At 40.0% G+C, this 12,647-nt stretch overlaps 1 protein-coding gene across 1 annotated transcript in view; it reads right to left on the bottom strand.

Annotated features, from left to right (window-relative positions):
* LOC106039205 (LINE-1 reverse transcriptase homolog) overlaps nucleotides 1-12,647 on the bottom strand; it is a 153,584-nt gene that overhangs the window by 47,756 nt on the left and 93,181 nt on the right. The window contains exons 11-13 of the mRNA XM_067002462.1: nucleotides 11,744-11,890; nucleotides 10,279-10,480; nucleotides 7,123-7,250 (exon numbers count right to left, since the gene is read on the bottom strand). The gene's annotated coding sequence lies outside the window, so the exon portion shown is untranslated. The remainder of the gene's footprint in view (nucleotides 1-7,122; nucleotides 7,251-10,278; nucleotides 10,481-11,743; nucleotides 11,891-12,647) is intronic.

Below are 12,647 nucleotides of genomic sequence, written 5' to 3'. Positions count from 1 at the left end.
TAACCATTGCCTTCAGTCTATTGCCACGAGGACAGTCTTGTATAAAGCTGGCTTTGTGATCAGAACGTCAAACAAAGCCAGGGGATGCAATTTGACAGTTCTGTTGTACTTAGACATGACTAATTCATTTAAAGAAGTTGTTCAGAAAGCCAGAGCTGCAATCTGCAAAGCTGTAGCTTCAAGCTAATGTCACTAATTCAGATAATTAGTCTTGCTGAATTAAATGGGAAGAATTGTGCATGCATGAGTAGCAGTGGAAGATGAGGTGCTTATTTTGTGTTATCAAAATACATGCCACTCATGACAATGAGCAAACGGTTTGCACAGGCATTTGAATGTAAATAAAGTGGAGAGGAGGGATTTTAAGAATTTGGGAAGAAAACATTTACCCTCTGAGTTTACTCCCCTTATTTAGCTTCACGCGGTGTTTCAGCCATTCAACATAAATAACTTCAGACCCTTCTTTACTGCCTTTCCCCCCACATCTTCATGTTGACACCTACAGGTTCTCTCATTGCTTTTTTTCCCCCACACAGCAGATACACAAGCTGTATCTTATTGATGGCAAATCCAAAGAACATGCCTAAAATAAAGAAAATTTTAAGTACAGTGCTGCTGGTTATAGGGGTAGAAATACAGGCCTCGGGGCACAGGACTTATGTAACTTGTGTAAAGTAGAGTAATCCCTGCCAGTGCCCTCAAGCTTTATGTCTAAATAGCTGAACAGGAAGGAATTGCTGTCCTGCTGCCCTCTAAAAGCTGCAGTACCTCCAGCTAGTTTCTGAATACTCCGACTTTTGGAGGAAAACAAAACAAAACCACACCCATAACAAACAGCTCCCCAGGGCCAGCAGCAGCATGGAGATCCTAGGGGAGAGGAGGAATGGATGGTGAGAGAGAGAACACAGAAAACTGGAGTCAGATCTGTCTCCGTATAGACATTATTTGGATGGATGAGGGAGAACATCTGCCAGGCAGCCCTGAATTGCCAATTCTTTTCTGAGTGAGGTGAGCATGACATCTCTCTAAGATCAGCAGAAAGACAAATCAGGATGCTTGCATGTCTCATGGTGGATTATTTGCTCCAGCAGGTCTTCCCAAGCTGGGGCAATTATATGATGTTTGCCCCATGGGGGTGCCCAGACGCAAAGTCAGATCTGAGTTGTGCTGCAGCCCCTTCCTCAGTCAGAGCACTCCCCTGTTCCCTCAGCTACTCAGATCCCTAGTTTTACCAGGCATAGAAGTACCAAATTGCATTTGTGACTTCTGCTGCTATGTCAAGTTGAACTAGAAACAGCCCACAGGTTAAAAATTTACCATGGACAGACTTAAGTGATAAACACATGCATAACTGGACCACATGACTGTGGGAGCCTTGCTTTGTTACACAACCAGATGGAAGATGTAAGTGTTGCCTGATGTTACAGAAAAATTAAGAAAATCCATCTCTCCAATAATAATAAAACTAATACTACATGGCTTTTCTTTTAAAGAGAAAGACATTTCAACCAGAAAAATATTTCAGCCAAAGCAAATAGCAGTAATTGTACGACCGAAGTAACCTATATGTATATAACCCATGTTACAAACAGTGAATGTGGAATAAGCACCAAGAAACACTGTTTTCTCTAAGCTCAACAGAACAACCAAGTAACAGTATTGAGAGCTAATGAGAAAGAACCATTTACTTTATGACCTTAATGGTTTCTACAAACAGAACAAGTGGCATCTGGTTTTCAAAGAAAAATCTACATACTAGTTCATCGCTATGGTAATTCTTATGATTGAACCTGGTCTCAGACAATTTTAATAAGTAAACCTTTTGAGCATGTATCACGCTACTGTTATATACCTGCTTTGCACTTGATCTCCTGTTGTCTTAATTTAAGACAAAACAGCTGAGACAGAATATTTATCTAACCTATAGCTGCTGCTGTAATTCTCAGCGCCAGCAAAAGCGAGCTGAGTTCAAAGTGATTTTATGTTGGCTGATTAAATATACAAACCATCCACCCGAGCCAGGTGCATTGCTATAATCACTCCATATAGAGTGGAAAATAAGTTATTAGTGCTTTGCTTCATCCATAAGAAACAATAGATGAGTAGCTAAAATGTAGAGATATAAAATTGTTGTCAATTGATAAATTCAGTCAGGAAAATGAAGTAAGCATTCCTTGTATGTGATTATCATCTTAAAAAAGGCCACATTTTTTTATGCAATTACTTTAGTAATTACTTTTCTGCCCCAAAAACTGGGGAAAAAAATGTATATTTTAAACACACCATATAAGACCTGTGAAGTCTACTTTTCCTGCCCGACAACAGCAATAGGCTAACTCAGTTCTGTGGATGGCTATTTTAGGGGTGAAACACCCACAGAGCCAAGTAATGCAACCTTACCCATTATCTCCCATGAGGAGTAAGCTTTCCCTATGTTATTGTCAGTCCAGGCAGGGGTAGGGTAGGAAGGATGAGAGGCTGACTGACTGGTGCACTTCAGCCTCCTTCACCTACCTGGCGTTACCAAATAGTCAGCTTAGTGTGACACTTCTTATTCAGCCACTTACTTCCAGCCACAGCTAAGCTGATTTCATGCCAGTCACTGTCTCCTTGGCAGGACTGAATAAGCATGTGAGATTCTGTCTGAGTAATTCAACTATGTCCTGGTTGTGGTTGAAAGCTGCTGTGCAGCAGGAAGCTAGTTCAAGGAAGGCTTAAAAGCCATCCTTACAACTGTTAATGTTATCATCATAAATCCATGGCCTGATCATGCAAAGTGCCATGAGAAAGCAGACAATCTGGCACCCTCAAAACGCAGATAGATGAAAGTATCTAAGGACATAAAAACAATCATAACAAGAAAGTGGCAAAGAGACAACGATGGTGCTTAGTGGTGACTGTTCGCTGCAAGATGACTAGCGTCACCATCTTTTAGAAGAATGAATTTAAAAGAAATCCTGTCTGTGATATCAAACATGATTTGGATGAACATTGCACAGAACACTCTCAAGTGCTGCTTCCTCCCACCGTCTGTGCTCCAATATTTGTAGCGTTACCTTTGGCGTGGAGTTCATATAGAAAGCTCTGTGCTGACAGATCTTCCACAAGCTTTCTGATGCTGTGGGCCTGATACCTCTGCCCAGATTACACCACAGAAAGGAAGCAGTAAGGCTTTTGCTACAATACCTCAGAAGGCAGCCACCATTACATTATACCAAAGCTATGTGTACTGACTTTTTGTTATGACTTTTAAAAAATGATTACAGAAACAAGGAATTCTTTGTAAACATTGACCATAGTGAAACTAAGGAGGTAAAACAAACAAAGAAACATGCTTTTACTCATATGTCATTTAGGACAATTACCTTTTGTTAAGTATACAAATAATTTAACCAGAGTGACTACGCTTTGTGGACTAAGGAAATTATTTTCTTATAAGAAAATAATCTCCCTTTTCATTATTCATCAGGGTTACCCTTTTCACTACTCTATTCTAATCCCCTCTGTCCCAGGCTAGGTTTATTTTCATTCCCTCAGTAATTTCCCAAGGATTAGATAGAGCCAAACTACATCCACAGGTACTGTTTTTAAAAACCACAGATTACTCTGTGCCTCACTAAAGTGTTAAGGCTGACCTGATCTGTCAAGGTCAACTGTGTCAGGAAGAGCATACACACCAAAAATTACTATACATTAAAATTATGGAAGATTCCCTTTTCTTGAAACAAAGGACTTAGTCATTAGGACATGCTGTTTTGAAATCAGGGTTAGAAACTGAAAGATTTTCTGAGAATTGCTAGTCTGTCTCCTTCCTACAGGGCCTTCCTGAAGGCTTTGAAGCTACATTGCTAATGGGAGCAGTGGCAGCACAGCACAGGGAGAGAGGACAGGGAATTATCTGAGATGGACAAAGCCTTACTTGCCAGGTCTGAACTCACACTTAAAATTGCATACCAGGAAATAGAGGGGCAACCAGCACACACCATGAAAATATCAGGCACACCCTCCTAAAATCAGCTTCTTGAAGAACTCCTAATAAGTAAGCAGAGATTACAATTCAAGAGTGCTGTATCATCTGCTTTGCAGCTGGTTGATTAGAAGAAATTATGAGTCCCAGGAGAACCAGGAACAGATAACTACATTTGTCTCAGCAGCTCACTACGATAGCTAGGGCCAGCCAAGTTTCCTCTGAGCCTTTTTCAAGTTGAACTAATCGGCCCTGAAATCTGCTAGCTTGAAACTGCTGCCAGTATTAGCCTGGAAGGGGATCTCTTAGAGAAACACTTTGAAATTGTCAGCTCTGTTTCCTGAGCAGAGCCTGAAAGTAGCTCATCTATGCAAATAAGTTGTCTGTCAAAGGACTGGATCTATCCTTTGAATTTGTCCCTGATACAAATTATACATTGTCTTCTGCAATATTTGCAGCATCAGGATGGCTCTCAGCACCAAGAGTACAGACATGAATCCACTATCTTTCTAGGACAAGATCCTATGATGTGTAACAGCACTACCAATCATTATGCCCAATGAAAATAGCCGATTATAACAGTTCTTGTCACATTATCTTGTAACAGGAACATTATGAACTTGTGACTGCACAACACTTTTATAGCAAGAATCCTTGAGGACAAGAAATATATATTCAATTCCTTTTCCTGTCTGTTACTTAAGTCATACATCAAACATGCTAGATAGAAGGGATTATTTGGTGATCACTAAACACTAGCAAACATATCAGAGAAATTTCTCAAAAACAGAAAAGTTGGCTGTTAAGATGGCATAATAGTCCACAGCAAGGACTTTTTTTTTTTTTTTTTGAAAAAATAGGTTTGAAAGTGTCATGGGCTTACAAGGTAGCAATCAGATCTGAGTATTTTCCAGCATGTATGGATGTCCTAATATGCAGCCCCGGACTACTCCTCCAAAGATTATTAATAGCAGTTGCGTGGGTACTTCATCAGTAGAAACGAGAGAGAGATGAATCCATGCAAAGATTGCACTGACAGAACAGAAAGACCATTACAATAGAAATATACATCGAGAGGCTAGCACTGTACTCTTGCTGCAAGAAGTTCAGTTTTCCATTTAATCTCTTTCCTGAGCTCAATGTCAGTGAATACGGTTTGAACAATTTCAGAGAAATCATATTTGATATATACGTATAAAATAAAAACACCCAATGTATGTGTGTGTGTACGTATATATATATATATATATAAAAAATTATCCCAGCTTTTAGAAACTACAGAATTATATTTTACTGTAAAGCATCTAGCTGTGAACTTTCCTGCCTATAATATCACATTGTCTTTACTTCTAAGTGCAATGAGCACAACGCCTACTGAGGACTACTAGTATTCACTCCATTGACCAGCTGAAAACAATTAAAATTCACAGCCCACAAATATTCACACATGGGCACTCATGCCACTTGAACTCAAGCTGAAAGTGAGAATGAAGACAGGCTACTTGAACTTAATCTTACACATGCATAAACACCCATCTAAATTACCTGAATACCCTGCAGTGTTCCAGCAGAAACACTTTTTAACAGAAGTCCACGGCGGCCACACTTAGCCCACTTACTTGGCAATACTTTCTCTGAACATTTTCCAAAGCATGCCAGGTTAGTAGAAAGGATATAAACTGTTATTAATAGTGGAACATGACCATTCAAAAAGCCAAAGGAGTGGTTTAAAGAAATGTCACTCTTTCCAATACTTCTGCATTTCTTATCCTTATTTAAAGAGCAACAAGAAAGTGTGGGAGGCAAGCTCTGCTCAAACGAGAGAAGGGCCACAGCAGCATCTTCACACAGAAGACTATTCAAACAAACCCCAGTGCAGTCAGCATGCCCAGCTCCATACATATTAAATCTCTGCAAATATCTAAACAAAGTGTTATTCTCTTTGAATAACATCTGGCTGCAGCAAAACAACCTTAAATTAAATTTGCAAAATGACTTTATAAAATGGCCTAGTAAAATGGCCAGCCGCTGCCAGTGGTTCTCTAGGCTATAACAGCTCCTGGACAGAGTTTTGTTTTGTTCTATAAAAATCCATCTTGTTCAAATTAACTGCACAACTGACTTTTTCTTACTCCGTGTAGTATTATAATAGCTGAGAGAGACAAGGATCCTTCCCAGAAGAGCCTTGAATTTTAAAAGCTACCTAGGAAGACTCAAGAGTTACTTCTTACTAGACAATATCAGTTTTGAAAGTCAGTCTTCTGTATTTCATCCAATTTGTAAAGCCCAAGATCTCCCCCTAAGAATTCAGTACTGGCCAAGAGTCAGCCTAGATCAATTGATTACCATTGTGTCCAGCCACAAGAGTTGATAATGAGCTGCACGTATTTTACAATTTAGAGTTTTGGACAAGCATTATGGTGAATTTTTGATTTGGTATCCAGTAGAAAATTCAGTACATAGTGACATTTCACATTGAAAGGTTAATGCTGTTATGTCTGGAATGTCAACTGGGGAAAGCAGAGACATTATTTCTTAGTTACTCCAGGAACAGTTAAAAAAACTAATTAAATACTAGTGATGGGAAATGATCTGCTACAGGAACACTTTCCCAACTCTCTCCAGGAAAGAGAGAAAGTCTTTATTTATACTCCTAAAGGATCAGAGGGAAATATGTTTTGGAAAGGTAAAAACTAGATCAAAAGTAAGCCTGTGCCTGATTCCTCAAGAGAGGACTGGCCATGGAAGTGAGCCAGTTTTGCTGGCAAAAGCACATCTCCAGTAGATGCCGCCTGGAGCCCAGGGCACAAAAAAAAAAAAAAAAAAATACCTGCAGGAGACCTGAGTCAGGAAAGTGTCTATATAAGACAGCTGGGAACAGGAAAATGAAAGGTGACTTTTTAGATTCAGTGTCAGTAGATTTGCAACAATTTCCTTTCATTTCATCAGAACTCTCTTTTTAAAAATATTTGTCCTTATGTTGTCCATTTTGGATGCTGCACATAAGTCTTTCCATTTAGTGGTCATTTTAGCCTGGTTTGTATGGAAAAGGATAGCTAGCTAGCAGGTGAGATCCAAGGCATTTCACAGCAAAGGACCACTGCGAGGGTGTATGTAGGGGGGAGGTAGATGGAAGCATGCATCACAGGAAATACCTTTTTCCCCCCCCCTCCTTTGGGCTTTGGAACAAGCAGAGTGATACACTGAAGTCTGAGAAAGCTCTTGCAGCCCCAAGACATCTCAGGAAGAGAAGGACCAGGCACAGCTCGCGAAGGTTCAGAAACTAGGAGCAAAAGGGGAGGTGATCAAAGCAGCTGATGAGCCTTCAAACAAACAAACAAAAAAGTAGATGTTTAAGAAACAAGAGTGGTCCTGAGGTGTTAAAGCTAGAAAGCTATAACAGAAGAAGTGAATGAATAGCACACCAGGTGCTGATAAGTTAGAAGTAACACTACAAAAGGAGTCCCACCTACCATGACAGTAAAAGGTCTGATAACATCAACATCTGGGGTTAATGTGAGAAGAAAGAACTAATTCTGTCTTTCTTGCCTTCCCTGACGCAGATTCATGTACCTACATACACTTGCTCATTTTCATTCACTCCTGTCTTCACCCCAATAAAAGCAGATGAAGGGCATTTGTTGTTCAACTATGAGAAGAGTGAAGATCAGGTGTTATGGTATCTGCTGTGTAGGGGAGCAACTGACTCTGTGTGTGCCTGTCTCAAGTAACACTACAGCATAAATTAACAAGCACCTATCACTTCACAACAGTAGGAAGGTGGCAGTTTGCCAAAGATAAGCCCTTTACATGGTATTAATTCAGCTGAAGATCAAAAGTCTGAGGATGTACACTGTTCCTCAACTCAACTTGGATTCCAAAGTAAAACGGAAGACAGATCCAGGTTGCTTTGGGTAATGGCAAAATTTTGCTTCGGTTTCCTTAAACCAATGGCTGGTTTGTGGGGCTTCCAAAGTAAAAGTGAATCAAACAAACTTAAAAGAATCCCACAGTGTTCTAAAAAAATGCCTTAATAATGTATCTATTATTGTGTTGGTAATCTGCTAATAAGACTATTTGACTACAACTAAACTGAAGAAACTAAATAGGAGAAATGACCAAATTAAAAGGCTTGGAAAATCTTCCTCTTCTAAATTTGGACTAATCCCTATTTCATTCTGATTTTTTTCATCAATATCAGGATTTCTTGCATTTAAATTGCCCTTCATTCATTCTTTTTTAAGTTTGTGAATCAGTCCTGGCCTTTGGCTTTTAATTTCACATCAGCTAGAATCAAGACTCACATTTTCTTTTGACTGCAGCCCGGCTGCAGTCTGCCACAGTTCAGCAGCTCCTTGACAGCAGGACTGCGACCATGCCCTTTAAAACCTTCACAGTTTAAAAATCTTGCACACAGAGCACTCTTTTCCAGGAAATTGGTTTGCACATTGCCCCTCCAAAAGCCTTCCTTCCTCCTATCTCTTGTAACTCAAAGTACTTTTTTTTTTTTTTCCTCCACTCAAGGTGAACATGGGGAAGGCTGAACAATATAATCACTGGGCATCGTGCTTACCATTACACCAACAAGTACAGTGCATCACTGCGCTGCTGTGTACCTCAGTGGGATTAGTGGAAAGAGGCAAGACTGCTGAAAAGAGATCATAGAGGAGACTCCTGGCTTTATCCAAAAAGGGTTTGGGGGTATGCTCTGGGATTATGCACTTGGGCACTTACCAGCAACCTCTGGTAAAATCAAGTTAGGGTGTTTGTTTTTTAAACTATAGGCAGCACGATTGTGATTTCCTGTTCTGTGCTGCAACCAGCCAGGAGAAGAGAGGCAGAAGCCAGCCAAGGCTCTGCTGCAACACCAGGGATAGGGAGCATACACAAATCAGGGAAACCTGAGGTATCCAACTAGTTTACTTGGTCCCAGGATTCTGGGGTTCACTAAAAGAGAGGTTAGACCTGACATAAATTTCTGGTCACATCAGGTGACTGCTCCAATAACAAATAAGTAAACAAAGCCATTTTATAACTCTAGCAATTCCCTCCTTTGGAAGTCTCTGATGACCACGGATGCTTAGTTCACAGAAAGCAACTCCATCTCAAAAATCCCTTCCTGAAAGAACGGTTACAGCAGAGAGCAAACTCCATGTTTCTTCTTACACCTCCCACACAGAAGTGTCAGAAAGGTACTGCCAAATCATATTCTGTGATGACTGGCAACTCACTTTCATGCCAAGAGTGGCATGTGTAAGAACATGCCAACTGTAATCTTGCCATTCCCTGTCTTTCAGAAGTTTTTTAAGGATAGTAACTACTTTTAATTGAGTTTAAAGAAGAGAGCAACACTGTGTTGGTTCTGGTTTTTATTTTAATTTTAAGCAACTCAGCCAGGTCTAGTCATCCACCTACCACATGAACCAAGGAGTATGAACATCACACGCACAGGCAAACTTTAATTAAAAATGGTTCATAACAATTTGCATTCTCCCTAGCCTGTTTAGAAAATGATGGTATTTCTTCCGCAGCTCAAGTAGCACTTGTATAGAGTCCCATCATCAGGTTAGTAAAAGCAAAAGTCTGAGGTGAGAAAAGAAGCCTGCACTACACTAGTTTTGCATTCACAGTCTAGTTGGGCTTACCAAGGTGTTTTAAAAACAGTTATTAAAAGACGACCATGGACCAGTATCTCTATCTTGCAAGAGTTATTTATCCTGTTGATATGCAGATTTCTCACAAACAAAAGAAAGATCTGCTGTTACCTAAGCTTTAAGGTATCCCCTATAAAAAAAGATTTTATATTTGAGGACAAGACTCCATTTCCTTAAATCACGCGCAAAAAGAGGCAATAACTACAATTTAGGGATGAAGGCAGAGATGCTGAATCTTATGTCAACATCCTTTGTCCAAATCCAGTTTGACAGTTAGGAAATGGTGTCATTTAGTGATCTCTCTACGTGAAATGAATTTGTGATAAGACACTCGTTTGGCAGGTGTTAAAAACAGAAAAGCTTTTCTTATACCTGTGGCAGTTCTAGCTGCAGTTTTTCCATAGATAAATAAAATACCAATGATATTGGTTCAGACAAATCAACCCAAACTATTTTGAAAGGATCAATCAATCAAAAAAAAAAATCTCATAAACTCCCTTCCCCCACACTGAAACTCAGCTGAAACTTCTGATACATAATTCCTCCAACAAATCCCCTTTATATGCCAGAGAAAGGGCAAGCAGTCTTCACAACACCTCACAGAAGGATGATCTCAAACAACAGCAGAGGAAGACACAAAGAACTCAAATTACTTACCTTCCAGACTTGACTTCACAGTGCTTTGTTTCTTTTGAAAGGTATCTTCAACCTTGATCTCCCATCTAGTCCTTAAAACAACTCTGCAGCTCTTGAGATCTTTGCAAAAAACAGATGAAAACCTGCTGCAAGCAGGAAGAGGTATTTCACTGAACCCAGGCTTAGCAGGGATATGACTTCAGCAACATGCCTTTCAGCACACCTGTGTAATAAAGCTACAGGTGAAGAAAGTGAAGCCATCATTGGTGCGAACTACTCTTGGATCTTGAGAAGTTAGGAAGATACTTTGGCACAGCTGTATAACTGTAAAGCATACTAGTGAAATGTAAGAAAGAGGCAATGGAGATAAACCATCACCTGATCTTGGTTTGCAGTCCCCCCAGCCTTGCCAAATTCTCCTGCAATGGACACATTGAAATGGACCCTATATGAAAAAATGTCATAACTGACTTTGAAGGAAGAGCATCAGGATATTAACTAGTCTATGGTACCTTTACAATGCTGGGGATGAAAAAAAAAAAAAAGGAAAAATGATTCCACACACAGGCAACGGTGATCATGTTATGTGGCTCATCTTTCTGCTTACACTGAAGTCTGTTGGAGGGCAGGCCTGACTGAAACCCACACGAATCATCAGGTGTTCAAGGATATGAACAGCAGAAAAGTATTTGCTACGACAGTGGCTGTCCTACATTTGTTTTGTCTTTCCTGCATGATTTATTTTTTAAGTGGTTTATTTTCAATTTTGGCTTATACATCTAACTGTAACTGGAGAATTTCAGCTCAGAAATTTACATATGCTTAGTGCTTTTATGGCTTTCCCCCTTAAGGCATTCTGTGGTGTAAGAGGCAGGGAAAAAAAAAAATGATTCCAATTACTGAAGATCTGCTTTAAGACTTTTATTTTTTTGGCACAGATCTGCTCCCTGTTAAACATCATGGTACCAAACTGCCATGATGAGAATTTTTTTTTTTTTTTCCAGATTGCCAAGTAACTGAGGCCACATTGCAGAGGGAAAGATGCTGTTGCTGCTTGCCTACCCATAGCCCTAAGGAAACATGAGGAGGAAATCAGTCCCACCCAAGCCCCACTGCCAAGTGTTTGTACAGGTGTCACTAATTAGGGCAGAATTTGGCCTGCAGAAAACGTCCAGCCACAGATGCTGAAGAAAACTAGCAATTTGGTGGTGAATCTCTCAGACAGAAGGGCTTAATGTGGCCATAGTGTAATAGATTATTTATTTCTCTTTTTTTGTGAATTGAGTATCCTTGGTCTGTGTACTGGGTCTTGCTGGGAGAGAGTTAATCATCTTCATAGCAGCCCATATAATAGCATGTTTTGGGTTTGTAACAACACCTCTTTTTCACGGCTGCTTTTCTAGGGTGTAGGTATGCTCCTCACACATTCCCCATCCCCTTTTCCAGAAGCAGCACATCATGGAGCTGTATGTCACAGCCATCCAACCTGTGTGTGGGCTTTTCTTCTGTACAACATCCTGGGGGAATGGAAGAGGGCACTGGCTCATTTGCAGCAACTTCTCATGAACGGGGAGGAACAGCCACGTGGAGTGGCACAGAGTGAATGGACTGGTGTGAATCCTCTCCTTGCTCTCTGTCAAGAAAAGCAAAATTAAGACACTCACCAAACATGCACCCAGGATTCTCTAGATGATAAGAGCTCAAAATAAGTGGCAGTGCCTCAGATGTGCTGTGCATAAGCACAGGGACAGTTACTTCAGCATGGCTGGCACAGAGCAACTCAAAGCACAATAAATACATTGCAGTTTGCAGTCAGTAATAGCTCTCCATAGCTGAAATCCTTGTTTGCAACAAGAGCCTTCTCTAATGTTTTAATGAGAGAGTAGCCCTCAACCATGGCCAGCCCTGCTTGTTTCAAGGGGTGCTACCTTGTGTGCCATAAATGATACTTTAGATAGAATTTTAATTCTTTTCCCTTTTTTAGTGCTTATAAAAGGACTAAAAGATAACCATGAGAATCTGCAGTGGCACTTGATTAGCAAGGGAGAAGAAGACAAAGGATTTATAAATCAAGGAGAGAAAGTCTTTAAAGACAGGATAGGACTGTAAAGAAAAAAGCTTGCATGAGGAGAAATGTCAATACTTAACATTTCATTGAAGGAGCTGTGGCTTGAAAAGTTTGGAAGACAGTCTGGAGAGTGTTTCTAATATTTCAAAACCAGCTGCTATAAATTAGTCTAATAGTATTAAAAAACACACTTGAAGAAGGGATTTTTAGGTAAAGACATTTACCAGGAACTAACCAACCTATTTCAGTCATACCTCATGTTAAACTGTCTAACACCAAAAGCTACAATTTCCATTTCTCTCTTTTCCCCCCCAACTGTTCT

Source organism: Anser cygnoides, chromosome 1, assembly GCF_040182565.1.
Source record: "Anser cygnoides isolate HZ-2024a breed goose chromosome 1, Taihu_goose_T2T_genome, whole genome shotgun sequence".
Classification (NCBI taxonomy): domain Eukaryota; kingdom Metazoa; phylum Chordata; class Aves; order Anseriformes; family Anatidae; genus Anser; species Anser cygnoides.
This window is presented reverse-complemented; position numbering and strand designations above follow the sequence as displayed.